We start from the raw sequence: 27,644 nt of genomic DNA, 5'->3' as shown, positions 1-27,644 counted from the left end.
AGTCAAATCTAGTGAATCTCTTCCAGGAAAACAAAAATCTTCTGACATTAGAAAATGCATTAATAAAATTTATGTCAATAGATCATGAGAAAACCCACATGTTAATTATATTAAATGCATAAAAGTTAGGAAAAGTCAACATCCATTTCTAATTTTTAAATTCTTAATAAATAGGGAACAAGAGGATATTTTTAACATTGGACAGAATATGTATCAGAAAATAATACTTTGGATCAAATCAGATAGGAACCTCTACAGATAGATGCACTATAAATAAGAAACAGTATTTCTCAGCTTTTCTGGGAGTTGCTCTGGATTTTCTAATCAATGCAGCAAGAGAAAAAAAGAAACTAAAAGTATAAATACCAGGAAGGAAGAGAAAAACTTAAAAAATTTGCAAGTGGTATTGCCTGCCTGAACAACAGTAAAAAAATCAAATGAAATGAAAAGAATGAAATGAAAAACTATTCAAAACAATGTGAAGTCAGTAGGTTACAAAATCAGTCTGTAACTATCAATGGCTCAGCTTTTTACCAACATTAAGAAAAAGAATCAATGAAAATATATATCAACTGGCAACTTTAAAAGACTATTTTATTCCTATTTGAAAAAATGACAAAACCAAAAGACATGGAAGAAAACTTGATTAAATGGAGAGATATATTATAAACATATCAGTTTTCCTTCGTCTACACAACAAAATGTTAAGTTTTTGAGAAGCCTGACCAAAAAAAAAAAAAGTTTTATTTTGAAGAATACATACAGTAATATACCCTATGATTTTTTTTTTTAAGAACAACAAAAGTAGGGTATTACCCTACTTTAGTTAATATGCATTACAAAGCTATAGTAATTAAGTTCGCTTTGAACTGGCACAGAAATGAACATGCCTATCAGTGGAACAGAAGAGAAAGTATAGAACCATACCTAAGTTTACATAAGAATTTATTTTAAAATAAAGATAGTATCTCAAATGGGAGAAGACAGAAGAGATTATATCATTTGATTCCTGATGAATTAAAAATTTAAATGTCAGAAAACAACAAAATTGGTAGAATAGAATATAATTAGATAATTATGTAATTTTAAGTTAAAAATGTCTCTTTGTGCGTAGTCTCAGGGGCAGGAAACACTATCGATGTAACTACTAAAAAAAAATTAAGGTTTCTGTATGGCAAGCAATGCCATAAACAAAATAAAAAGACAAAAGACGGAAGTCTCTTGAAAAGGTAACAGACTGGGATGCCTGGGTGGCTCAGTCAGTTGGGCATCTGCATTTGGCTCAGGTCATGATCTCAGGGTCCTGGGATCAAGTCCCAAATCGGGCTCCTTGCTCATCAGGGAGCCTGCTTCTCCCTCTGCCTGCTGCTCCCGCTGCTTGTGTGTGCTCTTTCTCTTCTCAAGTAAATAAACAAAATCTTTAAAAAAATAAATAAAAATAAAAAATTTTTAAAAAAGTAACAGACTGTAAGAAAGAGGATGTATGCAAAATAGAATTTTATAGTAACTATATATAAATTATTATGTGGCTGAATGTATATAGTTGAATTAAACATGCATCTGATAAAACTCCACGCTAAGTAGTTCATTAGTGAAAAATGCAAATGATCAGTAATCATAGGAAAAAATGTATCCTATCTAGTACTCAAGGAAATAAGAATTAAAACAAGATGCCAGTTTTTCTATCAGATCAGCATACATCAAAGGGAATGATAGTGCCGCTTTTAGCAAGAATGTGGGGGGGAGCACTTTCATATTATGTTGGGTATTCAGTGCCAACACTGATAAAACCTTTCTGGAGAAGCCCACCTTAAAAAATGTATACTTTTGACCCCAGATTTCCACCTCTAGCAATTTTCCTAAAAAGTTAATGAATTAATGAGCAAGGATGTAAGTAGATACTGATTACAGTTGTTTACTTTAGTCGTAACATTGGAAGCAATCTATCTAGTAATCAAGAACAAATTAGATTGTGATACAACTCGATTGTGGAATGGTATGCAGCCATTAAAAATAATAACAGGTGGCCCAAAAGGGTTTTACTTACATGAACATTTGTTAAGATCTTCTGCTCAGACCTAGACTTCAGCTCACATAATGTTAGTTGTGATAGAGAAGACAATTAAGTTACCTAAAATTAAAAAAAAAAAAAAATCATCATGGGGATATATACTGATATGAGATGATGTTCATGCCATTTTCTAAAAAGCAGATAGAATATAGTACATGCAGCATGAACCCATTTTGGTAAAAATAATATAAATTCAAATATATGCTTATGGAAAATGTTTTGGGAGGTTATGACATAAAATATTAGATGTGGCTTTTCTGGGTAGGGAATTATTTGGGACTTAATTTGTTTTCCCTTTGCTTCTTTTTGTCTTTCCAAAGTTTTCTACAATGAGCATTCCTGCTTGGGTAATAAATAATACTTTTTTTAAAGTTTCCCAAAATAAAATGATCCATGTAATAAACAAGAATGTGGGAAAAAGGAAAGAAAAGAAAAGAAAACAACAATGCTCTTTAGTGCATGAAACAGGAATGCTAGTGTGGTACAGTGATAAGAGCCCAGATCCCGGAGCCAGCCTGGCCTGGATTCATCCAATCTAGATTCTGCTCCTTCCTGACGGTGTTACTTCAACAGATTCTGCGTCTGTAAAACACAGAGTCGCTCTGAGGATTAGCAGAAATATATGTAAATCACCCAACACCATCTCTGGCACATACTATGTGTTTAACTGAAGGTTAATCCTCATCGCTATTGTTGTTGTCGTAAAGGCCAAGAAAATTGGCCTGTAGACCGGAAACAGATTCGTATTGCCGAGAAGAAACGTGGCTTAATTGTTAAGAAATTTTTGTGGGTTGTGTGTCGTCTTGTGAAATACGGAGGATGTGTGTGGTTCTACCCAAAGAGAGTGGCTTATCAAAATTTGTGCCCCGTTACAGTTTGGACTTGGAGAGCATGTGCCCTCCTAGAGGGCCAGAAAAGTAACGTCTGCAGTTTGGGTCCTCCTTGCCTCTCCGCAGGGAATTTGGTACATTAGTAGTTGCTAAGCAAGCAGCGAGTGGAATTGGATGAGGGTTGCTTGGTCCCCTCTGGTTAGACTTTTGATTTGGAGAGCACTTTGTGGTTTGCCTGCGTTTACTGAAGCCCTGATTGCTAGAAATCCCTCAAGAGGATAAAGATCAGCCAGACTCTCCTAGATGTTACCTTCAGGAATTAGGGATAAGGAGTTCCCCAAGTAAAAGAGCTTGCTTTTGTGTATATTTAATATTACGAGTTGATGTCTATTGCTATGATGAGTTGACCGTGCTAGTAAGTTGTTCATTGCAGTGATTACCTTCTTAAATATGACAACTCTATGACACAGGATATTGCTTATTATTCCTCCTAATAGATGAGGAGCCCAAGACTAGGCAAAGTAATGGGTGTAGTCAATACAGCTACGAGCTTGAATTAGATTCCATCTGATTCAAAATCTATGCTTTTAAACATTTTATTACCCTACTTCCCTCTTCCTTCCAATCAATGGGATTTTTCTTTTTTAAAATTATGTTTCAGAATATCTCATTTGTTGCTGTCTATTTCATGGATTTGATTTATTTAAATCCTTTAATATTGATGCCATAAGCAACCTGGGTTTAAATAACTATATGAAAGATTCTTGAAAAATCTTTTTCCTGAGCTGAATTTTGGTTCTGAGATTCTATTATTGGGTTGTCATTTGTATACTTCCCATTCCTTAAAAGTTCCATCTGAACTTTAAAGTTTTTAGGGTCAGGGATCGTGGTTTTACTCCTCTTTATATCCCATGCAAGCATCATGCTTGCTGATCATTGGTGGTCCATAAACACTGGATTAAATTGCATGTCCCCACTAATCATACTAAAAGATGAAGAAATAAAAATTAATGACTCACAGCAAAACTTTGGAGCAATTGAGTCTCAATCCTCTGATCTACTGCTTTCTGTCCAGTTTCTTGACCCAGAGGCATAGTGCCCTCCTCCGTCTCCATCAGCTGTGGTGTGTCACAGTACATAAGGACCAATGTTTCTAGATGACACATATGTGTTAGCATATACCGCTGGATAGGATCATGTCCAGAAGAAGCCACTCTCACCATTCACGTTTGTTTTCTTAACATCCTGTCACCTTGGACTCAGCCTGGGAATGGCAGTGCCTGTGAGCATCCTCTCTGTTGTGAGCCGGCCAAAACAATAAACAGTTGGAAATTAAAAAAACAAAAACAAAAAAGAGAACCACAGTTGGATTCCCAGCTCTGCCACTCTCTAGCTGGGTGACCTTAGGCAGATAACTTACCCTCTCGGAAGCTCAGTCTGAGATGGAGCTGCTCATTCTAATCTTACAGCGTTGTCTCTAGAGGAGGAAGACGAATGTGCGTGTGTGCAGAGCCCGTGACGCACGGTAAGGTGTTTAGTAAATGCATGGAACACTCGGAAAAAAAAAACACACTCATTTTTTTTTGTGCACCCATGGACTTGCGACTTGCCTTCAGAAATTTCCTGATTCTATTTTGAATAAATTTAAAGAGTGCCGAAACACTGCTATGTGATTTGTAGAAAAAAAACAAGAAGGGAAAAAAAGCAATCCCAGGCCTTTGGGGGGAGTGTCTGCACCTGAATGGTGTTAGGAAAAAGCTTCAGTTGACTGAAATTCAGACAGCACTCTCCAAGCAGTTCAACCCGCGCTGATTTGAGGAGCTCTTTTGTTTGCATAAATAAAACACTAAAAATGTTATTGAGCTATTCCGTGGAGGAGCAGCCTACCTGGTAATGTAAGACTGTGTTTTCATGCAGTTTTTATTCAAAGCAAAACATAAACCAATGAAAGAAAAACAGAAAGTGATAAGTAATGTGGCTGTATTTTCTGTGAACATATGGTAGATGTTTAAAATGAGGTATGTCAGCTCTTAATTCCCCAGGTGCTTGCCTTAGTCTCGATAATAAGGTCGTTCTGTGGGGGGAGGGATTTCCCAACTCTTGATATTTTAATCTTTGGGGAAAATACGAGCCTGACTCTTCTCTTCTGGGCACGTTTTACCAGGAATATAAGAAAGCATGTCTCTGTGATTGGCACACAAAAGGTGCCAAGAGAAATTCTGGTGGTTGTGACTATACCACAGTCCATTACTTTCTCACCCCAAAGAGCAAGAAAGGCCAGAGACGAGGGAAAGACTGTCATTTGTTCTTGACCACACGTGGCATGGAGATTTAACCAGGAGGTCCTCATTCTTCATGCCCTGTCCATTTCATCCTGAATTTAGCTTATGGGCTATGTTAACCCTTGTGTGCCAAGGCCACAGTCTTAAGAATCCAGGAAGTCTGAGCTGAGGTGAAGGTCAGACCTAGAGGGCGAGATCTTATTTCAACATGATGAAATGCCTACTGTTTGGGAAATGGCCTTTTTTGTTCCTATTTTTCATATTTTTAGATGTTAATAGGGCATGTCACAGCTCTGAAGTGCTTTAAGAATTAAGGAAAATATAAGGAATCATTGAGCTATCGGTATACATAAAATGACTTAACTTTCAGAATATAAATAATTTGATTTTGGAGTATAAAAAATATTACAAATAAAATAGGTGGACTCATTGACCTTCCTGAACCTAACATCTGTGGCTGGACAGAAAGAAAACGTAGCAAGTGAAACAGGGAAAATTTGAAATATAAATGTTTAGAATACTGAAATCTATTGTTTTGTATCAACATGATGTTTGGTGTTTTAAAACATAACATTGTAGACTTGATATTCTCCCTGATGTATTATTATTTTTTTTAATCATGAAGAATGGGCACTTCATGATGCAAAATAAGACAAGAGTTCATCCTTAGCAGAAATTTGGGTGACATTCTCCAGCTTTCTAGGAAATGGAAATGAGACTGATTTTATTAAAATGACTTAAAAGGCAAAGATAAAAAATGCTCTCATTTGGACAACAGTGAGAAAGAGAACTGATGTAAAAACACTGCTAAACTAAGGGATGCCTGGGTGGCTCAGTGGCTTAAGCCTCTGCCTTTGTCTCAGGTCATGATCTCAGGGTCCTGGGATTGAGCCCCACCCACATGAGGCTCTCTGCTCAGGTAGGGAGCCTGCTTCTCCCTCCCTCTCTGCCTGCCGCTCCCCCTGCTTGTGCTCTTTCTGTCTGGCAAATGAACAAATAAAATCTTTAAAAAAATAAAAATATTGCTAAATTAAATGTTTAGAAATATGTAATTATAAATTCTATTGGGGAGCCATGGACAACGAGGCATATCATATATAAGCTTCAAATGGTCAGTTTTAGAAACTAGTGGATTTATATATCTCACAAAGTTTTCAAATAGAACACCAGTGTTTTTAAAAGAATAAGAACAATTATCATTTGTTTTTAAGGCTTTTTTTTTTTTTTAACTCAAAGTATGGTTACCATTTTTAACTTCGATATTTTAACTTTTTTTTTTTTTTTTTTTTTTTTGGAGAGGGAGGTGGGAAGGGCAGAGGGAGAGGGAGAGAGAGAATCTTAAGCAGGCTCTACACCCGGTCTGGAGCCTGATGCAGAGTTTGATCTCACAACTCTGAGATCAGAACCCTGAGATCAAGAACTGAGCTGAAATCAGGAGTCAGACACTTAAATGACTGAGCCACCCAGGTGCCCCTTAGCTTTTTTAAATCATCATCACTCCAATCATCCTCCCAATCCTCCTAATGACCTGTAGGGTATTATTATTCTATTCTATAGATGAGCAAACAGGTTTGGTGGAAACAGAAGCCATCTTCCTAGAGTTTTATTGGTGTTTATTAGCAAGGACAAAGCAGGTATGCAAATATAAAGATTTAAGTATCTACTAGATACTTAACAGATCTAAAGAAAACTTATAACCCATGCAAAGAAACCTGTTCTTTGTGTGTGTGTGTGTGTATGTGTGAATATTTCATTTATTTATTTGACAGAGAGAGCACAAGCAGGGGGAGCAGCAGGCAGAAGGAGAGGAAGAAGCAGGCTCCCCACTCAGCAGGGAACCTGACATGGGGCTCCATCCCAGGACCCTGGGATCAAGACCTGAGCCAAAGGCAGACACTGAACCAACTGAGCCACCCAGGTGCCCCAAGAAGAAACCTGTTTCTGGTGCTAAGCAAATAAAGGCAGTTTTAACAGAGTGGTTGAAAACAGAAATTGGTTTCAAAATCAGGAGTCAGCAAATACTTCATGCTTTTGATACACAGGGGGAAAAAAGCAGCTGTATGAATCATTTACAACTGAGTCCTCTAAATTCTGCTTTGGAAAGAAAGAGAGGTTGTTATACACTTGAATCTTAAACCTTAGTAAAATTAAGGTCCTTTGGAAACCAGGAGAAATGATGGTGGCAGGTAACGTCCCTGGGGCTCCTTAAGCCATATGGCAACACGTCACTGAGAGAAGGAAAGAAAAGGAAGAATAAAAACTTTTAAAAGGCACAGGACTAATAAATGAATTTTTAAAAATAATCATCACGAAAGCACATACAGATGGAGGGAGAAATTAGAAGTTCTTTGCAGATGACCACTGTTTGGTTACTTACTCCAAATGTGAAGAAAAATTAATAGGCTTCTTTATTTAAAAACCCAGTCAGTGGATAACTCATCCTTCTAAGAGGTTTAACTTCTGAGTCAGCTTGGCTAAGTATGGAAGACAGCCATGTGCAAGTAAAAGATCCAGCCGGTGTGCCCCTGTGCCACTTTTTAAGGATCCGGTGAGGAGCAGACGGGCTCTTTGATGGTCCTCCTTTAATGCTTCAGCTGGGCCTCACCAGCCACAATGGAATCATTCAATCCTAGCCATCGAGCAGCGCCTGTATTGATATAGTCTCTGAATTATTAGTTCATTTCAAGCTGCTTAGAAAGGCCTTGAGGTTGCTTTTGTGGGCTTTTTTAAGAAGCTTAATTATACCTTGACATTCATTCACTCACTCATTCATCCCACAGGTATTCATCAAGCACTTCCTTTATGAACCACCCTTTGTGACAGGCGCTGAAGATATAATGGTGGATAAAAAGAATAGATGCAAGTGTTGCCCTTGTGGTGCTTATAGACTGGTAAAAGGACAGTTGGGGAGATGCCCTAAGGAGAAATTAGGGAGCTTTGAGTGAAAATGTTAAGAGGGAATTGACCTGATCAAAAAGGGCAGTAATGATTAATAGTAGATGTGAAGTGAGAAGATGTTGCTTTAGAGAGGTGAAGGACAGGTCACAAGGGAAGAAGTCAGAGACAGTATGTGCAAAGGTCCTGTTGCTGGAGAAAGCATCTAGAGTTGTGGAAATGGAAGGGTTGTATGGATGGAGGGGAGATGCTAGATGATAGAACAATATGACTCTGGAGACTCCCACTCAGCTCATCTGGTTCCTTGCAGGCACTGGAAAAGCATTTTGATCTTTAGCCTGAAAGCAATGGAAATCCACTGAAGTATGTCAAGCTGTAGAGTGACAAGATCAAATCTGTACTTTGCAGTGATGATTCTGACTCCAGTATGGAGAATAGATTGGCTGAGGGCCAAAGTGAATGCTCAGAAACTAATTAGGGTATATATGCTTTTAAAAATTCAGTCCTCTTACTTATACTTGATTTCTTAGGTCCATTATCTACCTACAATATCTTATCATAACTTTTCTGTACTGCTGAAATGAATAGAAGGTTTACTTTTTAAAAACTTCTCCTTGACAACATCATGGAGCACCATGAAAGAAATTGGGCACCCCCCCTCCCGCCCAGGAAAGCCATATTCTCATGATCTCAGTACAATTAGTTTTGTGTTCAGATTTTTTTTTTCCTGTTTCTGTATGGTCTTCATTTTGATGTTGTAATGTCTTTGTCATATTCCATTGAGATGTATTAAAAGGTAGTTACCTGTTGCTTAGGACATTTAAGTAAGAAGTTTAAACATTTAGGACATTTAGGTAAGAAGTTTAAACCAAGGATGACAGGATCCACGAAGTGCTGTCCAAATATGTTTTTCATCTTTCAGCAATAGAAACTAAGTTGGGAGAGCATATTCTGTCACTTTCAACCCCAATTAGGTGGAAATCCCCCTTTATGGAGAGTGTAAAGTCTCCTAAGTATTTGTATTAAAAGTAATGCATGTTGCTTAGGCTGTTAAAGAAATATTGATTGCTGACCCTTAACTGGAATACTTAGCTTTCATTTTTCTTCTTTTTACATAAATTGTGTATATTGTGTTCCCCTCAGGGAGAACTTAAAAGCATTTTGTGTTATGGAGGCTCCGTTCTAAGATCTTATTGCTTTTGAGATGAATAAATGCAAGTCTTGCTATCACTGGAACAGACCTTTTTTTTTTTCCCCCCTATGTAACAAGCCATGCAAGTAATACAGGGCTGAATCTGGCCCCAGAACTTCTAAAGTTCCAAGCCAGTTTCTTATGGCCAAATTTAGCTTCCAGCTTTCAGCTGATGAGGAGCTTTGGCATATAAGCAATCTAATTTTTGTTCAGCAAAAAGCTCCTTGGATGTTTTAAAAATAATTTTAAAATTTGTATTACCAGGTGATGCTTAAGCATTTCTTAGGGATTGACTGTAAATAGTTGCTCAGAAAACAATGTACCTTAAAGATACTTTTTATCAGCCTTTGAGGTATTCGAATGAAATGGGTTGGCACCAAAACATTACAATATGCTATAGGAAATGAAATAGGGCCAAAGAGGTTTTTATGTTCTTACTATTCCTTTTTTCCATTACTAGCCGGAGGCAAGTAGATCAACTTTACATCCCCTCCCAGTTTTATTTTTATCAACTTCTTAGGAAGTTTCAGGGTTTTTTGGTTTTGGGGGGTTTTTGTTGTTGTCGTTGGCCCATCTTTGAACACACAAAATGGGAAACTTAAATTTTTAAATGTTTCTTATCTATGTATCTGCTCTTGTCTATTTCTCTTATCTGTTGATGAGATGTTACTTTAAACATATTTAATATTACTAATTAATTTAATTACACATACTGTAGTGGCGTTAACACATTTTCTATTATCTGCTCTGATGTGATACAGTGCCCTCCTCCAGCCACCTTAACTTAAGGCTTTAATTGCTTTCCCCAAGCCTTAGCTCATGTTTGATTTATCTGATTTCTTTGTATAAAGATTCTCTAGTTTACGATGTGTACACAAGTCATTAAATTGGTGTTGATGTTTATGCAGTGAACTTGCCAACTGATTACAGCAGACATCCCTTTATGAATTTATGACAGGGCAATAAAGACAAGTGTCAGAAGCCCCTTGTCTGGGCAAGGAATCACTTTCCTTGCGCTAGGTTGGGGACAGTCATGCAGATGCTACCACTAATTTGAGTAGCAAAGGGCATGTTGAAATATGTATTTGTTAAATTGTGAGCATCTCTAATTCATGGCAGCGAGAATGTGTGCATGTGTCCACGTGTGTGTGTGTGTGTGTGTGTGTGACATGTGTGCATGTGTGTGCATGCATGTGTGTGACAGACACACTCACACGTGTTTCCTCTTTGAAATGAAGCCATTATTATATACCAGGATTTTAACCGGGAGTTCATTCTTTGTAAACTTGACTGGGTATATATGTAAATTGTTATTATAGTCTCTGCCAATAATCTTAAATTCATCAGCGCTAACAAGTAAAAGAAATACGTGGAGAGGGCCATGTATCATTTTTTTATCTATCCTTTTTTTTTTTTTTGCAAAAATAGGCCAAATTAACAAATGTTCTCCTCAAGTATTATGTCATACAAAACTGGTTTCATTATGAGAAGATCTTCAAAGATTATAGGTGTGAGTTTAATCTACTAATTTTTATGCATACAGAAGTCTTCCTGATGGAGAGCCCAAACATACTTAAAAATAGTTACATATGTGTTATGTTAACTCTTCTTCAAATACTGGGATGTACCAGCTTGACAGTCTTTGCCCTTTTAACTTCTCGTTAATATTTAGAATTAAAAACCAGAAAAGTTGATTTTGATGTATACCACAGACGATTTATCTCCAAGCATTATTTATTGCAAACTCTCCTGTGTACGTGTGAGTTTGGCTTCACATAAATGATACCAAAGTAGCCAGAGAATTAAGATAAAATTAAAGAGCTTAGAAGCACAAGAAGAGTAAGCCAAATAAGGAAAAAAACACTTTCGTATTGGAAGAAAAGGATGGACGATCAGGGAGGTGGAGAGAAGGAAGGGAGGAAGGTATTCCAGATGGTTCTGAAATTTGTGCAGTAGAGGAGAAGATTCTCAAATGTCATGTGGTTTTCTGAAGAGACAAAAACAGGACTTTAATGTTGATGGCAGAGAAGATAAACTGGAAGTGAGATAGTGAAATTCATTTTTATCTACATTTCCTCCCAATTCTCACCCTTTGTGGAAGCTCTTTCTCTTCATGCTGACAAAATTCAGATCATTAAATGCAGCTAAGAGTGCAGATTAAGAGAATAAATGTAACAGTGTCTAATTAGCAAGGTTGTACTGGTAAGGACTTAAAATATTTGCTACCACTTACAAGCTAAAAATCACCAAAATATCGTAGAATATTCTGAGAATGTTTCTAGCAGAAAAGTAAAATAGAAGAGTAAGTTATACATTTTGGTATGAGAAAGCAAAATGAAGGGACTAGTTTTGATCTGTAGCAGTCATGTGTTCACATGGTCCCTTTTTACTGGTGTCCTCCACTATAAAGTTTGGGGTTAAGCACCTGCAGGAATAGAGAGATGTGTGAAATATGGTTCCTCTTGCTGAGAATCTTACTCTCTTACTGGGGAGTCAAGGCCCCCCAGTATCTATAATCCAAGACGGTTACATGATCTCTCCTATTTGCTTCATTAATAAGTGAAGTGTGACCCAGATATCAGCTGATTCCTTTGACCACTCAAATGACTGTTTTAACCCTACACAATCTTGGTGCAAAATTCAGCCCCTTCATCAGCTTCTTGAAGAAATCAAACCACCTGAGGAACTTTTGCATTTTCTAATTTTACTAAAGTTTTGCAGTGACATGGGGAACTGTCACATCACACAGCACATGTGTCACTTGAAAAATTCCTTTTATACCCATCTCATCTCCACGTGTCCCCTCTGAACCTTACCCATCTCTCCATCTCTTTTTCTAGACAGCTCTCAACACAGCTTGTCAGCCCTTCAGAACCCTGTGGGATTCATTTCAACCTCCATTTCTGAGCTCCCAAGTGTATCAAAGAGCCTTTTCAGTAGTGTTGATTCTTCCTACTAAGCAATAATTTACCAGCAACTAAAAAACAGTAAAATTGTTTCCATATGACTTTTTAAGAGAGGAAGAATCACTTCAAAGTAGTGATCAAAGGAGATCTTGAATAATGGTATATCAGTCAGCATAGGCTATGTTATGCTGCCTCAACAAAAAGCACCAGAATATCAATGGCTTAACATAAGTGTTTGTTTCTTGGCACACAAAGTCCGTGAGCAGTTCATGCTACTCTCTGAGGTAGCTGTCCTCCATATGCAAGGTCGCATGTAAAGGTCCTTCCATTTTGTGGCTCCTCATCTCAAGTACCGTGATTGCCACAGCAAGAGAAAGGACCTGGGGAATTTATATCAGCAAGTGAGTTCTTTAGCTCCCAAAGAGCCTATGTACCCCCTTAGTCACATTCACATGTCTTGAACTAGGAGCATGGCCCTGCCCAATTTATGGGGAAGAGAGGGGCTGAGAAACATAGGCTTCCATGTATATAAAAACCAGAAGAGAGCCTAAAAATAAGGGAGAGCATCTCAACTACCTACAAGATGGCAAATATTTTGATAGCAATAATACAGAAATAAAATGGACAGAGAGGCCAGTATGGTTCAGTTAGGATTTTATGTATGTGTTCTAGAGTAGTGTGATGCAAGTTTGGGAAGATAGGTTGGGCCCAGAATGTGAAAGACCTTCAAATGCAGGCCAAGACTCTGGTTGTTTGTTTGTTTGGGTTTTGGGTTTTTTGTTTTTGTTTTTGTTTTTGTTTTTTTTTAGAGGGGTGAGAGGGAGGAGGGAGCACAGAGGGAGGGAGAGAGAGAGAGAATCTTAAGCAGACTCCACGCTTAGCATGGAGATGATATGGGGCTCAATCTCACAACCTTGAGACTGGGACCTGAGTCAAAATCAAGAGTCAGACGCTTAGCCAGCTGAGCTACCCCGGTGCCCCAAGACTCCGGTTGTTGATGACATGGAGCCATTCAAGTTTTGGGAAAGGTAGGAATGATTCATTCAGTATCTCCTGCGGGTGCTCCTGGTTGTTGCTGGGGCTTGATTATAGTCAGATTTAGAGACATGAAGAACAGTGAAAGATTTCCTTCTAAAACAGCTAAGTAGGAAGTGACACCCAAATTTGGGTGTTCCTGGGGGAAAACAAAAAGGATACTGTATTACTTCATCTCCTTACTTAATATGTCCCATTATTTTTGTGTACCTCCACTGCCCTTAACCAAAGTGCTTGAAAGAACCCATCACTTTTAAGACCCATTAGCAGACAAAGAAGATGCTGAATAATCACACAGCACAGGGAAAGTTTGTGGTTAGAAACAATGGTGATATTCATGAGCATTTAAAATGTGTGAAGGTATCAGTTAGGAATCAGCTATGTTAGGCTGAGAGGATTAACGGAGAATACTTCCAACTACGTAGCAGAGCAATGGAAACAAAAGATTCTGAGCTGTGACTATATTTACCCAATATGGGAATAAATCGCCGTTATGTTATGTGTTCCATTATGTGCCAGATGCTAGGTTAGTACTTCAGTCCTTTAAGATGACTCGTTAAGACCTGAGATGGTCTGGCATTGGCTGCTTTTCTGGCCCCATCCTTCCACACACACATAGTCCCCCTCCCCTGCTTTAGGACTCTGGTCTCCAGCTTCCCAGCCTCCTGGCCAGCTCACACTTTATTCAGGTCTCTGCTCAGGTGTTACTTTCCAGAATGTTCTCCCTGACCTACCCTACATAAAAGAACAGCATCCCTAGTCACTTTCTGTCTCCTTTCAGAGATGACCTTAATCAAGTTCTTCTTTATAAAACTTAGTCACAGGCAGACTGTGTGTCTGGTTTTGTTGTTGTTGTTGTTTGTTGCGTATATCTCTTATCAGAATACAAATTCCATGAGGTCAGGGATTTATCTCGTCTGTTTGCTGCTGTATTCTCAGGGCCTCAAACAGTTTCTGGCACTCAGTAATTGTTTGTTCAATTAACAAATGACTTATTTAAACCTCATAAGACCCCTATGAAGTAGGCACCATTAGTTTTCCTATTTTAGGAGTGAAGAACCTGAATCCTAGAATGATTCAGTGGCCTCTTCAAAGTTTCGCAGTTTGGAGCCAAGATGAAAAGCCAGGACTGTCTGGTTCCAGAGGCGGTGCATTTTGCCCACTACTCCTCTGACAACCCTATACTCAGATCGTAGTAATTAGAAGTTGATGTAAAATTTGTTCTTTAAGAACCCAAACATTTAATGTATATGCTTGAAGAATTTCTCTGAATGTCTTCTATATTTATTGAAAACATGATAAATATTTCTACATGTATGAGAAAGTAAACTGACCCCTACCCCCCAACCCCCTCTCAAAAAAAAAAAAAAAAAAGGAAAGAAAGAAAGAAAGGTGTCTTGTGGAGCTAATAAAGGGCGATCTTGAAGAGCAAATTTGCTCACATGGGCCAAATGCTTCCTCCTGCAGAGTGGGCTGCTTCCCAAAGAATTAGCCTCTCTCAAAATGAATTATTAACCCCAGCATCCTGGCCAAATTCCCACTTGGATAGTCTAGGAACTGTTCAAAACTTGGAATCTATTGAAATTAGCCTGGCTTGATTGCAGGCTCTGCATTAATTGTGATATAATAGAGTTTCTCCAGAGATTTGTGCATATATTATTCTAATTTGTATAGGCTGGCTTTGTCTCTTAAATTTTTTTAGTTTCTTCTTCCCCTTGTGAGATATGTCCTGAATTTCTGTATAAGTTTTTTTTTTCTTTCTTTTTTTAAAAATTTTGGTGGGTGAATAATTGTAAGCTCCTTTTGCCCTTGGACTTGCCAAACCTTTTCCTCATTTGAGTGACTAGTTAGTCTATTGGTCATTCTAGAAGCATGTTGCAGACTTTAGTCACTAGAAGCTTCCAGATTCCCAGCTCTCTTGCACACGTGCAGGTATAGCCTGAGTAGAGGCAAGACTCATTCAGTTAAAGTTTTCTAGTTGTCTTTTTCAAGTGTATGTTCCAGTGGGAGGCACATACGTATTTTAAAGTTTAAAATGACTGATCTAATGATAGAACTATTTAGGACTGTCATACAGCTATTAATTTCTTCAGACAACTTTGTTAAACGATACAGGCCACTTTTTGTCTCCGCTGAGAGCAGACAATGTAATATCATTTATGTTCTGGGAAGATAGGGAGGTATGAGTTTAGTTAAAACTACTGAATCACTTTGCTTTGGTAAAACTAAAACAAAGACCATAGAAATCCATTGAGTTACGTGATTTTGATGGCAGCTGTAGACCTCATACAATTCATCAAGTCTTGCTCACGTCCCATGATTCTTTTTTTCTCTAAGTTGGCCTTTCTTGCCTTAAGTTGGCATAATCAAATCTACAATGCAATGGATTATAATAGGTAACTCCAACCATGTTTTCATATCCCATGCTTTCTCCCTAATTGATGTGCAGAGTAGGAGTGAAGATGCTATTAAAAGGCAAAAAGTTATTCCTAGGGGAAAAGTTGGCCTCATAGATTTTCAGCACAAGGAAGGAAATTGCGAACTTGTGGCTTAAGTCTTTGCGTTTATTTCCACCTGGGTCACGAACGAGTGATAAGTCACTTACGCTTTCTGCGTTCACTTCTTTGTCTTTACCAAGTGAGAGGAGACAATGGATGTGAGCCATGTGTACTCACAACTTCAGCGGCTAATATTAGAAAAATGCTTTGAAAATGACAGATGGGAAGAGCTATAAATGCAATTGCTAATGGATTTATGTGCTCTCTCTCCCTCCTTCCAACCTATTTCTCCCAGTACTTTCCAAAAAATTTCCCGGGGCTCCACCTGAAGTATGACCCGATGGCATCAAAGCACATGTGTTTCCTGAGTCAGTTGAGTGTTTCCAAAATGTATCTACACTTTAAATTTAAATGTTTATCCGCTAGGGTATTAAATCATGGAAAGTGTTACTGCCTTAGTATGACAGTCACATACTTCTGCCTAGACTATTGTTAGAAGTTCTATGGGGCTTTCTACGGGTTTTTCCCCCCTATGTCTTAGTCAATATGGGCCTAAAAATATATAATTCCTTGCGGAAAAGAACAATTTTGATTTTCAATAGTGTAAACAAATTGATAGAGAGTATGCTTTTAAATCTGTAACATGCAGAAACTTCCCATCCCCTTGCCATTAGCCTCCTCCCAACTGAGTGGTTCTAACTACTCATGTGAGAAGGTAAAAGCCTAAACACTGATATTTCCCCTGCTTCCCTTGTGCACTTGCAATGAGACTCCGTGCTTTTGTCTCAGGTCAGGCCTTGAAAGTGTTCATTCATTTATTCATTTCCCAGTTATTTATTGAGCTTATACTACTCTCCCAAGTACTTTTCTACAAGCTAGGCATACAGCAGTGAACAAAACAAGTGTAAATCCAAGTTCTTATTAATAAATCCATCAGAAGTTTTCATACGGTATTTCTTGTAAACATCTAAATTTGTTCATAAAAGTTAGAGGAGCATTACTCCACTGGTGGTATTAATTGTTTTGTAAGAACATTATTTATCTTATGAAAGAACTTACTTAAGCAAAGAGCCAACTCCCTTAGCAATTCAATTTACAGTATTTCTACTTGCTATAAATTGTATCCCCAAATGTCCAAGGAGTTAAAAAAAAAAGTAATGTCTCCAGGGAATAGTTCTAGGTTCTGTAACATTGGCGGCACATCAGTCACTTAAAATGAAAAGGGAGAATGTATTCAAAGAGCTCAAGGAAGAGAAAAGAGAACATAACCTGGGAAATGTCAAAATACCAGTCTCAATCTCTGTTTCTCCATTGCTCTAGATACCTGACTTCTTAGATCTTTAATCCAGAACCTGACAGCTATCCATTATTGTTTCTAGAACAGGACAAATATCACTTGAATAAAATTGCACATAGGTTTATACATTCTTTATAACAGTATTTTCAGGCCATTTCAAAATTGTCTGTGTAGGTTAGAAAAAAGATGAAGACCTTATAAAGCAGTGGTATAAAAATATATAAACATTTTCCCCCAGAATTTCTCTCTTGTAGTGTACACTCAATGAAAATTTTAAATGTCCAAATAGCTGAATTGAAAATTCTTTTGTTTAGTTTCTGCCAGGTCAGACTTGATACTAAATGGATACTGATTGTCAGCTGGGACTGTTCAAAGGAGGAGAGTTTGCTAGTCTAAATTTCTCCAATATCCAGGCCAAAACCAAGTCATGATCTTACACGGGGAAGCAGGGTTCTCAGTTGGATGGTGATTTCTATCCATACTTTTGACTTCTTTGAGATAATTTTTGGTTCCTCCTATTTCCTTTTGCCCTCTCTTCTCTCTTTTCTTAAGAAAATATTCTTGTTTTTTTAAGATTTTATTTATTTATTTGACAGAGAGAGAGATCACAAGTAGGCAGAGCAGCAGACAGGGTGGGGAGAGCAGGCTCCCCGCTGAGCAGAGAGCCTGTTGTGGGGCTCAGTCCCAGGACCCTGAGATCATAACCTGAGCTGGAGGCAGAGACCCAACCCACTGGGCCACCCAGGCGCTCCAGGAAAATATTCTTATTTAGATAAAGTTTAATCAACAGTTTGAGGGTATATATATAAGAATAATAACCTTGGATTTTCTTAATGATTTTCTGCTAGAATCTAAAGGCCATTTGTGGCTTATTTCTTGCCATGTGGCAATCCTTAAGTGTTTCAACTTCTTAGAAAACTAAACCCACTCAGCTTATGTTGCTATGAGGGTATATTTCCAATTACTCAAATAAGAGTATTTAAATTTTTTAGATATTTAAATAATGCATATGATTTCGTCTGGAACACACGAGTAGTGAGGATACCTTCAGACTTTACCTCAAACTACCCAGTTTCGAATGAAAGCCTATGGTCAACTCACCTTGTGCTAAAATATTTATGCTCTTAAAAAATAAATTAAAATATTTATGCTCTATGTATTATAGAGGAATATGTGTCAAACTTGAGTTCATCTACCAAAGATACAACCTAGCAAGCATGTATCAGAAACGTTAAAGGGCTTTGTCCATCATGTAGAAAAGTCAGAAGCGATACCCAAACTGCTGACCAGTCAACAATCAGAAAGGATGCTCAACTAATTAGAACACAAGCTGGCCATACTGGTTGATACTAGTTGAATTCAGCTACATTAAAGGGTTGTCCTTTTAAAGTCCAGTTTTTGTGGAGACAACCATTTTCAGGGCTTCTTAAATCCTTGTAAGAAATATTTTTGTGCAAAAAAATAGAATTATTTGTTTCTTTTTTTTTTTTTTAAGATTTTATTTATTTATTTACACAGAGAGAAACAGCGAGAGAGGGAACACAAGCAGGGGGAGTGGGAGAGGGAGAAGCGTCTTCCCGCAGATCAGGGAACCTGATGCGATGCGGGGCTCTATCCCAGGACTCTGGAATCATGACCTGAGCCAAAGGCAGATGCTTAATGACTGAGCCACCCAGGTACCCCGGATTATTTGTTTCTAAGAATGTAAAGATAAGTCATCAATTTCTAATATACAAATCAGGAGGAATAAGAGGTAGCTATCGCTTTCTATAAAATCTTTTCACTTACTGGGTTAGAAAATATATAGCCAATTCGGTAATTTCACATATTCAATTTTTAATACGTTCACATTATTCCACTGTTTTATCCAACCTGATAAACTGATGAAATATGGTAGAAAGGTAATTAGAAAAACACTTCCTACTGAGGTCAGCTTGGCTACCCACGGCAAGAGTAACCTTTTCTCAATTTTTTTTCTTTTTTTTGAGGAACTAAAAAAGGAATTTGTTTACTGAGGGCAAGAGGATGCAAGCAATATAAAAATCAAAAGTTTATCTGACTTTTCTTTCTCTGCTTCTCAAATGGGGGTTGGATTTTACTTGTACAATTTCTGAGGGTCCCAATCTGCTCATGGAATTTATACTGGGGGAAGCTGTAAGACAGATTCCTTAAGAGCCCCTTCTGGAGAACTCTTCATTGGATGGGAGTGTTGCTCATTGTTGCCTATGTCTTTCCCTTCTGCTTCATGTGTATTACAAAATAGTCATTGCATGTGATGGTGAGCCCTGAGATAGCGAGAAGCAGCTCTGGAAGCTCACTTTGCCATCTAGGCGTAGGTCGAGGTCCTTCATTATTTTGTCCACGGCCAGAGGGTTTTCTGATTTTCCAAAAATCCAGGGAACTCCTTTTCCATGAGTAGTCTCAGGTCCTCCTTTGTTATAAAGCCTTTATCCCTAGCAAACTCGTGAAACATGAACATCATGGTTTCCAAGGTGTGTTCTATTCGAGAGAGCATTTTGGTGAGGTCTGTTGAAACCTTGGCCTGAGGCACGGTGGGGACAATTGGCTGGCTGGGACGCATGGCCATTGAGTCCTTTTTCTCAATCTTTTTTCTGATTTGCTGTCCAAGTTAGGAAGAAAGTAGCCACATATAATATTTAAGTAAGTTACAAATATATATTAGCATATATTCTTATTCTTTTGTAATGAAAGCTTTTTGTGTATGTGTTTATATTTTCTTTTAGTCCACAAGTTTTTAATTCATTTGGATTTACCCAGCATAACATTTAATTATGGTGGTAAAGGCAAAATATTATCAAATGGTTTGATATTTCAGTATTTAATCACTTTTATCTTAAATGAGTAAATGTTTAGTCAGTAAATATCCAGAGTCATGAAAACATGTATTTTTATGTACATATATATTTTCTCATCTTGTTTGGTGAGGACATAGATTAGATAGTTGATGATCTTCTATAATTACCGAAAGAAACATATTCATAAGTATGTTGAAAGACATTTTAAAGGTGCTCTAGTTACTGATGACTTGACATTCTGAAGACAAATTGGACACTCACAAAGTGATTGTTTTCATCTGCTTTAGAAACACTTTATATGTAAAGTAATTGTGTGTTTAGGTGAAACAGTCATGGGCAGTATATGCACAAAGACAGATCAGCATTGTAACAGTACCTTGTTCTATCCCCATCTTGATTCAGTCAACTTTCACTTAACAGCCTGCTTTAAAAGGGGGAAGGAAGAACAACTTGATAAGATAAAACTATGGGGAATTCCAAAATAAATACCGATAACTGACCTTTTTTTTTTGATGGCTCATTAATAGTTTTTTAACTATGGGAGGAGTTGCTTGCTTTATTTACTAGTACCAGTGGATAACTACGGTAAACACTTGGGTAATAGCTTTGAATTTTTCATATTCCCTGGATTGATAATGACCTTTCTCCCTGCCCCCCCCTTTTTTAAGATTTTATTTATTTATTTGACAGAGATCACAGTAGTCAGAGAGGCAGGCAGAGAGAGAGGCGGGGAAGCGGGCTCCCTGCTGAGCAGAGAGCCTGATGCGGGGCTTGATTCCAGGACCCTGAGATCATGACCTGAGCCGATGGCAGAGGCGTAACCCACTGAGCCACACAGGTGCCCTCTCCCATGTTTTAAAAAATCATATAAATTCTAAAACATTTTAAGAACATGGGATTATAGGGGCTCCTGGGTGTCTCAGTGGGTTAAAGCCTCTGCCTTTGGCTCAGGTCATGATCCCAGATCCTGGGATCGAGCCGCGCATCAGGTTCTCTGCTCAGTCGGGAGCTTGCTTCCTCCTCTCTCTCTGCCTGCCTCTCTGCCTACTTGTGATCTGTCTGTCAAATAAATAAATAAAATCTTAAAAAACAAAAAAAAAAAGGGATTATAATTAAACAGGAAGAAACTCAGGTTTGTTTGGGTTTTTTTAGCCCACCTGCCCCCCCCCCCTTTTTAGAGTATTCATCTACATGTATTGTTGTATCCAGTGCTCATTTATATGCAGAAAGCAGCTGTGTATAACAAAAAGAAGCCAGTTTGGAACCTCTGAACCGAATTTCTAATGCCACTGTTCTACACATTAGCGTTTTTATCTTGATGCACTGTAAAATGGAAGAATTAACTCTTGTTCGGGAGGTCTGATTCCTCATTGGCACCCGACTGAAACCTTCATAATCTGGTGCAAGAAATGGTCATTTGCTACTAAGGTTCCTCTCTTTAACCACTACTGCCCATCATAAGAAGTCATTCCTTTAGAGCTACTTTCTTTTTATTTTTATGACTTTTTAACTTATCATTAACCCCATTCTCTTATCCTGTACTCTGAGATGAGCAAGAAGATAATATCTACAACAGTTCCATTGCTTACTCTAGAGATAATAACCTTTTTGAAAAAAAAGATAACCCTCCGTTTCTTTAAACATCAACTTCCTCTTTAAATTTATGGTAGCTTTCTCTTGTCACATTGGACTTCCAGTACATTCTTAAGGTAAATTCGACAAAATTATTTATAGTGTAGTCCATGCAAAGAAAATTAGACTAAACATACCAGAATTGTTTTTTATAGCTTGTATACTTGCTTAATGATTCTTTAATATGTACTCCCACTTTTTTTTTAGGGATGTAAATGACAATTTTTATTTTGAGTTGCATGGAATAATATTTAAAAATATTTAAAAATAGTTCTTAAAAATAATGTGCGTTCTTATCAATAAATATGTTAGATTAGAAGTAATATAAACCTAAAGTGATGGTTAGAGCTAATTACAATTTAATATTTTCAATATGTTATGAATTTTCTTGTTGTGGACAAAGTAAGCAGATACACCTAAGTCTTTTTTAATTTTTATTTTTTATTTATTTTTTAAAATTATTTTTATTAACATATAATGTATTATTTGCCCCAGGGGTACAGGTCTGTGAATCATCAGGCTTCTACATTTCACAGCACTTACCATAGCACATACCTTCCCCAACGTCCATAACCCAGTCACCCTATCCCTACCCTCCCACCTCCCAGCAACCTTCAGTTTGTTTTGTGAGATTAAGAGTCTCTTATGTTTTGTCTGCCTCCTGAACCCATCTCATTTCATTTTTTCCTTCCCTACACGCCAAACCCATCGCCCTTCCTCTCAAATTCCTCATATCAGAGAGATCATATGATAATTGTCTTTCTATGATTGACTTATTTTGCTTACTTTTTTATCCATATTTTTTCATGTTATTAAAGAAACGTAACAGACTAATCACAAATCCTCATTTCCTTCTAACTCCGTCTCATACGGCACTGTGTCTGGACCTGTTAAGTAGGATTGTTGTCATAAGATTAGATACAAGTATCTCTGTTGTCTAGACATTATATAACTCTCTACCACGTACTTCAGATCCTTGTTTTAAAGAAACCCCTTAGCCTCTTTAACAAGAAGAGATATTAAATGCTAATGAAAAGTCCCAAGCACTTACCTCTTTTCTACAGCTTCTCAGTGTCACCATCTGAATTAGCCAATTTCTGCCCCGTTCTCTACATATATAAAATTTTACTCTTATTTTAAAGAAGAGCTGGTTTTCACTGTTTCACGTATGATGCCATAAAATGTTGGTATTATTTACCTCTTTGCATATCTCCCTCCTTAAGTCTCCCCTCTCATTTGCTATCTTTGCCTCCACTGACTTCTCTCTCAGTTCAAAATAGTATTTTTAGGTTGCAAAGAATTTATTGGTTTGATTAATTCAACATGCAGTTTTGATGCCCCTTGCATGCTGGGCTGTGAACTAGATTCCAGAAGTCAATAGCCAGTCTCTGCTCTCAAGGGGAGTAGGGTCAGGTAGGAGAGGTAGACAAATGAGCCGGTATTTGCAATGCAGTGGCCTGGCATGAGGGAGAAGTGTAAGGTGATGTAAGAACATGTAGAAATGGATGTTAAGTAATTTACAGGATAAAATCTGGCTATTGGTATCCACCATTCTTGGGTAGAAATTAGACATTCCATACGAAATGTTCATTGAGATTATGTAATTGTGAAATTTCTTCTTGCTGGGGAAACCAGGGATGCCTTAAAAAAAAAAACAAAAAATGGAGGAGACCAGGCCAACAAGGTTTAGGCAAGTCCCTTTCTCCTCATTTGACCTCAGTTTTGTTAGACACAAAATAAGAAAGTTTGAATGAGATTACTCTGATGTCCTGTCTAGTTCTAAAACTCTGGGTCTGTAAGTTTTTCTTTTTCAGTTCACTGAAAAATCTAAATAGCCCAAACCTGTTTTGAAACCTATTTCAACAAATGATCCATAAAATAAATAAGCACAAAATTCAATTTTTTGGAAAAGTGGTCTGGCTATAGAACTGAGTAGTCCCATAAAATATTAATTTGGTCATAGTGTGGAAATGTGAAATGATTGTTAAATGAGTCAAGGCCTTATTTGTGGCCTTTGGCTCATTTGGTAAGATTACCCATTAGCCATGTAGGCAGTGTAACACGCATGGGCAAGCAGCTCATGGGAGCGTCCTAACAAATGTTAAATAAAAATTATCTTTCTCTAGCCTTAGGAATATATTTCTGTTATTTTTCAAAATAAGACTGAGCTCAGCTTTAAAGTCTCAGTCAATAGGAAAATAATTATATCCATTGTGCTTAAAATCCGGACCCCTATCTAGAAATGTTTTTCTAATACTTCTTATATCTTTTTGGAAATTTAGAAGTATACTGGGCCGGGCAGGGGGCGGGGGGCGTGGGGAGGGCTGGTGCAGTAGGAGGTAGCACCTGGCTAGCTGAGTCAGGAGAGCAAGGCAACTCTTGATTTGGGGGTTATAAATTCAAGCTCCAGATTGGGGGTAGAGATAACATAAAAATAAAAATCTTTAAAAATAATAAAAATTAGTGAAAAATATTAAAAAGTAGAATGGGTGTTGGTGATGTCTAACCTTCACTCATTTTCAGCTTTCCTGCCCATATGTACTCCCTCTATACCATTAAAATATGTCTATGCAACATTTCCCCTCGCAAGAAGTGTTACTTCTTTGTCCCAAGACACTTACTTTTTTTTTTCTTTCAGTCATTAACTTTGGTTTCATAAGAAATTCCTTCTTCATTTTTTTAATTTTATCTATATATTAATAATAATAATTTTAATAACTGTTCTTAAAATCTCTGGATGATAATCCATCAGGCTCCTTCAGTATTCCATTAGCTTATCTACCAGAGAGAGAGCAAGCACTTTTCTTTTTGCCCTTTTTAATGAGGCCTTCCTACCATGACTCTAAATATCAACCAAACATGTTAATCTCTTAGGATCTGGCTGTTATTAAAAAAACTCTCAAACCTTTTTCTGAATTTTAAAAGATGTGATTATTCTAATTCAATCTACTTACTACCATGTGAACTCAAATGGAAATGAATCTCCTGAAATAGCCACATTTTCTTCATCCCAAATATACATGTGGCATTAAAAAAAAAAAACCAAACCACACAAAACCCAGCTCACTGATCTTACTCTGAAATCTGGGTTTCCATGACACCAAACATCTGGATGAAACGTGAAAAATTTAGTAGATGTTTTCAAATATCCAACATTGTGTCAGTAAAACAGTTAGGTGACTGACTCAATCTTTCCATTTTTATCTGGGTATTTATGCTTCATATACGTAGCACCATCAGCCCTTTCTAGAAGGAAACATTATAAATCTCAGAAGCAATACATCACACACAAGGATGTATTGAGCACCTATTATGTGGGATACACTGTGCTAAGTGCTTTGAATCTTGACCTCTGTCCTCAAATGATTTGCAGTGCAGCGAAGGATGTAACAGAAGTACACAATATACATAAAAAAACAGTGTGGGTCAGGGCGCCTGGGAGGCTCAGTGGGTTAAGCCTCTGCCTTCGGCTCAGGTCATGATCTCAGGGTCCTGGGATCGAGCCCCACGTCAGGCTCTCTGCTCAGCGGGGAGCCTGCTTCCCCCCTCTCTCTCTGCCTGCCTCTCTGCCTGCTTGTGACCTCTCTCTGCCAAATAAATAAAATCTTAAAACAAAACAAAACAAAACAAAAAAACAGTGTGGGTCAAATAAAGACACAAGGGAGGAGAGGGAGAGAAAGCACTGAAATTTTTAGGGAGACTGACTACTTCTGGCTGGAGAGGATTTTCCATTGGATCCAGTGTTTGGACTGGCCATGAGGGACATGACAGGATCATGGAAATGGAAGGGCGTGTTGTAAAATGCACTGTCTTCTGGCAGCTGGGAATTTTACTGAAATAAAATAACCCTAAATTAACTGGATGATTGCAAAAGCTATTGTGTCATTTTGCATTATCACAGCCTTTGGTTTCTGTAAGGTTTTTGAGTCTTAGGTATTTTGATTAGCAAATTTCTATCATTTCTTTTAAGAGTTGCAACTTGACACAAGAAACATACTAAAATTTACTCTCTGGTCGTTTTAAGAAATACCCTAAGAATTCTACCTTATACTTTGGTTTTCTTATTTAGATTTTTAAAAATTCTGGTTTTTATATGCATTGCATGCTTAAATATCTGTCTTCCAAGTTGGGTCATTTTTAAATTTATTGGGATCACAACTCTGATAAGCCTTTTTTCAAAATCCCAATCCTCAATATTTTTGTCATGTTTGATCAGAGTCTGCAGGCATAGGTGAAAGCAACATGGTTCATTTCTTTCCTCTTCTTCCTTCTCCTTCCTCCTATTCTTTTTTCTTTTTTCAATAACAAATAATCGTTTTTAGCCGGAGGGGGTGAAGGAATAAACTGAGAAGGTTGCAGGTAATCTAAGCCGGCCATGTATATGAGTCAGGACTAATTTATTGGTTCAAGTAACTGAAAGGTAAAAGGAGCTGGCTTTAGGTAGAGCTGTATCCGCATGCAGAAATAATGTCAGGCATCTATTCTTCATTGGCTCTGCTTTTGTCTGCATGGCCTTCGTCCTCAGCCAGGCTTTTCTATTTCGGTGGCGACAATGGCATCAGCAACTCCAGGCACACATTCTACTGACTGAGTAACCCCTGTGAAAAGAGAATGCCTTTGACGGACAGTCCAACTGACTCCCATTAACCTAAGTTGGGTTTCATTCTCAATGCAGCCGGAATGACTGACTATGCTGATTGACTAAGCCTGGTCCGCTAGCCACCCCTGAACACATTCCTAAAGAAAATCAGGGTAGCATTACCAAAAGAAAGGGCAAAGATACTTCAGTGAGAAATGTTAACGTGAAAGTGGGAAAAACCTTCACTAAGTGTCAGGAGAGCATGTGGTTATCCCTTCTCTTCCTGCTTCCTGCTTCCGTGACTGGGTGTATGTTCCTTAAGCCTAGGAGTCTCTGTTTTCTCATCTACATAAGTTGGGTTCCAGACCATAGTTCTATCTCAAGACCTTTTTATTCTGCTATTTTGTGGTTCTGACCTCGAGAACTCAGGACAGAGATAAGGGGACACACAGAAATGCAGACACTTCCAACAGCAACACAAAGCGAGAGATACATCATGTTTCCTGTAGAAGTGCTTAGGGTAGAAACAGGAAGTGAGTTTGGCAGTGGAAGAGTGAAGAGTTTGTACTGTATCCTGAGGTAGCGATCAGAAGCTCAAGGCAATTTGAGAGAGAGAGAGAATCACTAAGATTCACAATTGACCATCACAAACTTTATTATAATCTCTATAGACATTTCTCAACTCATACAGAGCTCTCTTAACCTCTTCGTTTTACCTTCCAGAGACTGGATTCTAGGCACAGTCTTGTTCAAGGTGACAGCACAGCTTGACGGAGAACTTACGTCTGTTTTTGTTTATTTGTTTGTTTTCCGTTTTTCCTACAAATATTTAGAGATACTCAGATGAAGTTGGGGAGAATTACAAAAGTTTAAAAAACCCAAGGCTTTGCCCTCAGAAAGTGATATTTAATGAAAACAGAATATATAAATAATATATAACCATGAGAGGCTAAAGTTATGAGTACCAAATAAATTGCAATATGAATTTAGTGGAGAGGAGATTACCTTCAACTGTGAGGATGTGATGGGTTTTAAGTATCTTGTTTTTTGTTTTATGTGAAAATGTTATTTGTTGCATACATTCTAGTCATAGCATAGGCATTTTTGTTTACATATGAAAAAGATGTTAAATTAATGGCCACTGAATAAATTTGACATTCCAGAAAACGCATTTATTTATTCAGGGGTTAAGTCTTTAACACCTCTGCGTGTACCCCAATTCAGTAAGCATAGTCCTAGAGTAGTAAGGGATATTTACCCAATGTGGATTTTAATTTAATTTTTATTTTTATTAAGATTTTGTTTATTTATTTTGAGAGAGAGAGCACGCACAAGAAGGGGTAAAGGGCAGAGGCAGAGAGAGAAGCAGACTCCCTGCTGAGCAGGGAGCCCAATTTGGGACTCCATCCCAGAACTCTGGGATCATGACTTGAGTTGAAGGCAAGGCTTAACCAACTGAACCATCCAGGCGCCCTACCCAAGGCAGTTTTATTGTTCACCTCAGGAAAATTGCTTAGAGGGTTCCATATATGAGTGGCATCATCAAAATCTAAGTCACCTCGGTGAACTCTAAAGAGCAAATAGTGTCTTGGAGGGGACTGAGGAAAGGGA

General features: G+C 37.8%; 1 protein-coding gene and 1 pseudogene across 3 annotated transcripts in view; one reads left to right on the top strand and one right to left on the bottom strand.

The window, feature by feature from the left end:
- The window catches only part of MEIS2 (Meis homeobox 2), a 206,897-nt gene that overhangs the window by 114,544 nt on the left and 64,709 nt on the right, over window positions 1–27,644 (top strand). The window lies entirely within an intron of this gene.
- LOC308346038 (protein S100-A10-like) lies at window positions 19,230–19,521 on the bottom strand (annotated as a pseudogene). Its single transcript has one exon. The product of its transcript is annotated as a protein S100-A10-like (transcript).

The sequence above is a fragment of the Martes martes genome (genome assembly GCF_963455335.1).
Source record: "Martes martes genome assembly, chromosome: 7".
NCBI lineage: Eukaryota > Metazoa > Chordata > Mammalia > Carnivora > Mustelidae > Martes > Martes martes.
This window is presented reverse-complemented; position numbering and strand designations above follow the sequence as displayed.